The sequence below is a fragment of the Phoenix dactylifera genome, unplaced genomic scaffold (genome assembly GCF_009389715.1).
Source record: "Phoenix dactylifera cultivar Barhee BC4 unplaced genomic scaffold, palm_55x_up_171113_PBpolish2nd_filt_p 000664F, whole genome shotgun sequence".
Classification (NCBI taxonomy): Eukaryota; Viridiplantae; Streptophyta; class Magnoliopsida; order Arecales; family Arecaceae; genus Phoenix; species Phoenix dactylifera.
In genome coordinates, this window is record NW_024068051.1 from 16,815 (window position 1) to 21,327 (window position 4,513).

Consider the following 4,513-nt stretch of genomic DNA (forward strand, 5'->3'; position numbering starts at 1 on the left):
GAAAGGGCTACCAGCCAGCAGATGGACCAGCTGGAAGGGACAGGATAAATGAATAGAATGAGTCAATAATTTTCATTAATGAACTTGATATTAGCAATATGTAAGTCAGTAATTGTGTCATGAGCTACATAAGTTAAACCTTAGTTGCCAGAATTAGGAGTGGGTGCGGGTGCAAGTTTGATGAACATGCGAGGAAGTGGATATTTTAGAAGAAGCGCTTAGGAAACAAGTGCAGGTTCGAGATTTTGAAACGATTTTGAATTAGGTGCACTACCTTAAATAGAAGATTCCAACTACTAAGTGCCTGACATCGCTACAGTTTTCATTATTAATTAATGAAAAAAATGAAGTGGTTCATCAAGACAGTATGCATAAATTTCACCAATACAAGTGAAATACAATCCTCAACTTAGGAATCTTATTTTGGAAAGATTGTTCAAATAAAGGGGCTCTGACTTGTGTGTCCAGCTCAAAAGAAGGAAGCAAACAAAGATTGACTTGCAAAAATCTGCTCTTCCAGTACTACCTTAAGTTAGTTCACTTGCACATAAGACTGGTATTTTGAAATTAATTTACAGGTTTGGTTTCACAACAAACTATACTATAAGACTGGTATATAGTTCACTGGCACATAAGACTAGTATTTTGCAAACTATACTGTAAACTTCAATGCTGCAGGCTGCTAATACCGTAATCAATAGAATACTTCCACACAATCCACAGATTTTTAAATTGCTCTATATTACATGATGAATATCATTTTCAGAAACTAGTGCATGCAGTAAAAAGCAGAGAAAAAATATTATTTGTGGGAAATAGTCTTGGTGTAGCTCAGATTTCATTCATAGGGACAAAAACACAAGAAGGACAAGCATATAATTGTAATGTTTCCACATTGTGGATGTGGTCACATATCACTTGATGGCCCTGCTGCTTCGATGGAAAGCGGAAACACTGTAATGAGTATTAAGTTGATGTCACTGAAGCCACCTCACCCATGTAATCACTGCAAAACGCAGTTGTTTAGCTCATCAAGTATCGAGAAAAGTTTCAGTCCTTCCATTTCCATGTTTCACATAATTCGTTTAGTCTATTTCCTGCTGAACTTGCATGTGGAACCACACAATTAAGTCTTTCGAGATTAGTTGCGTGGCAGCCCAGTAACATCATACCAACTGCATCATTTCAATAACTCAACCCTATGAGTTTGCTGTATGTAGTGAAAAGCAGAGCAAAAAATATTTGTTGTTGGCAAATAGTCTCACTATACCTCACATTTCATTCATAGTATATACATGTAAGACAAAGCAAGAAGTGTTGGTGGAGGCTATTATTTTGTAGTCCAACCCAGAAAACTTGCAATTAGAGCCTTTGGCACCTTGATGAGGTCATGACAGGAAGTAGAGCAGAAATTAGCAGCCACAATCTGGCACAGTTGTAATATACCACACCCTTAAGTTAGCATCATGCTCAAAGTATACACTAACGGATGACGACATTAGCACCGAACCAGATTAAGTTCTCTGTAAGCATTTGACACATCAAAAACTTAATATATTTATTCCTTATAAAATCCTTGGTTGTTCCTTTAAGTTTATTGCAGCCATTGTAATTTTCTCAAATTATCAAAAAGTTTGATGAATGTTTCCAGCCAATTAGCTGCAATTCATGTCTGGAATATGGGACAAGAAGGGGCCTAAAGTTCATCCTTCAGCTGTGCTATTCAGGCATATGAAGAGTCCTTTTATTTTGGATTCCTTAAATGGGAGCAAGCCTGGCCAAATGTCCATGCTGCTCTCTCACCACAAGGCCTACTGCACTACATGAAAATTCACATAATAAATCAACTCCAGAAGCTAAGAGCACTCAATAAGCAAGGGCAAATTGCCTCATGGGCACAAAGGGATATTTTGAGCATAAGGAAAAACTGCAGTCATTGCATTCAAGAAACAGATCGACCTTGTTGTCGGTCATTGGAAACAAGCACTTGAAAGTTTGGCTCAATAATAAGAAACACTTGATGCTCTTAGGCTCAAGTAAATCCAGTCTTCCATTGCTTAAAGCATTGTCATTTATCAAGAGCTGTTCAAAGCAAGGTTAAAACATTACTTGTTGAAAAAATTCTGTCTGGTTTGACAATTGTTTTAAGACAAATACCGATCCTTAAACTTCAGGGACTTGATATTACCGAAGCATGCAACCGAACTATTTATCAACACATTGATCAAAGAGTCTACTGTATTTCTTTTGAGGAAAAAAAAATGTTAATTGTGCTTAATTGACTGTTTCATGAGTTCACCCAGGAAAATTTTAGGAGTAGGAGTATTCCCTTCTTTCAGCTGATATTGAACAATGGGAAACCATGGTTTTGCCATGTCTCGGAACCTATCGCATCCCCTTTTAATGCAACCATGTCTATATGTCTCACTTTCTGTTGCACTCGAGAATCCATTGGCTGTGCGGCCGTGGTTCTTCTATGCCTCGGAACCTATCACATCCCACTTTCACGGTCTTGATGCCGCAACAGCTACTGGATTCTCATCTCCAACATAAGTGAGACATCATAGATATGGTTGCATCGGAATGGATTCAATGTTCTCCGGTTCCAGCTTTTAAGTTCTCAATTCTCAACTTCTATAACATCAGTAAAAATCAAGCATAACTGTAGCTTGACGGCCAAGGTGTTCCAAAATCCGGTCTCGTTCACCTTTTTAAGCCAATATGGAGGAGGAGAGCACCATCGTTCTCATCACTGCCCCATCGGCATGTGGCCTTTATTCAGGTCCCATGGCAGCGCCCAGGGTACATGTAGGCCCATGTGACAGGAATATGGAAGGAGAGTTAAGATGAGGCCATTAACCACCACTGCACAAAAGCTCAACCCAATCAATGCTGCCCTCCCGGCTCCAGCCCTCGGCCGATCCCTTTGCGCGGGGGACCCCGGTCCTGTAGCCACACAAATGAAGGAATTTTATCTGCCGAGCAGCATCCACCCAACGCGTGGACGCGAGGACCATGCGAGACGCATGGATGCTGACAAGCCAAGTGTCCACTCTCTGCCATAATTATATGGTGGTCGTTGCAGTTCATCCACCCTATACATCTTTTGAATTCAGTTCAGAAATGGCATGTGGGTGATTGTAGACTTGAAGGGAGACAAGCATGAATGATGAAGGCAGGCTTGTTTTGTGCTGGATTCTATTGCAACCGTATCTAAATCGCCTCGAAGGCACCTTCCTTGTTAGATTTCTCCTTGGGTTGCGTATTTATATAAGTATGGAAATCTGTGATGCTTTTCTGTTGGCCATGCACTTGATATCTTCCTGCTTGCTTTCTTTTCCGTCGATATGATCGAGACTTTGATGGACTGATGATTAGTAGAGGTTCTAGATGGGTGGTTGCCCTGGAAGAACCTCTTCCCCTCCAATAATGGGGCCTTCCATGGCTTAACTTATTTGAGCTTAGGCACCAATGATGAGTTGAATGGAGTGGACACCATCTTTCCATGTCAAAAGGGTCTGGAGGCATGTCAGTGTCCCCATTCAGAGATCAGGTGCGCTCAAAGGCGTCAGGGCTGAAGTGGAAGCCAACTCCTCCCCAACCATGGATTCCTTTACACCTGGTGGGTGCCTCCTCTTTCGTGACCTACATAAAAGGATATCCCGAGATTCCATAATATTAAAAAAAACAAAGAAGAAAAAGAAGCAGCAATATATAATACTGAGATTCCACTCTTTTTAGCTGTGGCTGACCGAGATCCAAGGTGGCCAATGGTTGAGGTATGATCCTATGTTTAAAAAGAAACGGTGGTCATTTACTTATCCCTCGTTAGGGATAATAATTCAAGCTTAACAGGTCCTCTTAGTGGCCAGTTATCACGTTCGCGTGCCCATTGGAGTTTGCCTATGTCCCTTGCTTCAAGACCAATGTCTTCCTCCCAAAGCTTTTGGTGTAAAATATCCCATATAATAATGTTTTCTCCTGCACCCTGTAATGCTTGCAGTCCATATTCTATACGAGAGGATCTTTTGCAGGAGATTGGAGTTGGAGATCTCAAGGACAGTCTCAATAATATAAGACCAGCTCTCAGTAGTGATCTATGTCATCTTGGTCCGAGCACAGGATGACTAGGGTTTGTGCGGAAGAGAGGGAGCAAATGAGACATTAATTTTAATCAGTAGTTGAAATGTGCATTGTCGACACATAAAAGTTTTAATGTATTACTACTGTTGCAGAGACTTCTAGCTATGGATGGACTAGGATAGGGATGGGACTTGATCATATTCCTGCTACCTATAGCTAGGTGGTGCTAATTCCTTTTCTTTCAGCATTGAGATTTGAAAGCAAATAATAACAAGAATCTTGGCATAAGAATGTAGCCATCATGATGAGGAGAGCATGCATGAAACTGTCATATTATGTGACGTCGAAGAATAAATCCTTTAAAACATAGCATTATTGGCAACAATGACAGCATACACTGAACTTGGACTAGGCTCTTCTCCACCACGAC

The 4,513-nt window shown here is 40.7% G+C and overlaps 1 long non-coding RNA gene across 1 annotated transcript; it reads right to left on the bottom strand.

The window, feature by feature from the left end:
- Positions 1 to 738: 738 nt before the first annotated feature.
- LOC120106846 lies at positions 739 to 3,046 on the bottom strand. Its single transcript, XR_005508852.1, has 3 exons — positions 2,708 to 3,046; positions 1,271 to 1,426; positions 739 to 1,175 (listed from the first exon to the last, which is right to left on the bottom strand). It is a non-coding gene; the product is annotated as an uncharacterized LOC120106846 (long non-coding RNA).
- Between the last annotated feature and the right edge of the window lie 1,467 nt (positions 3,047 to 4,513).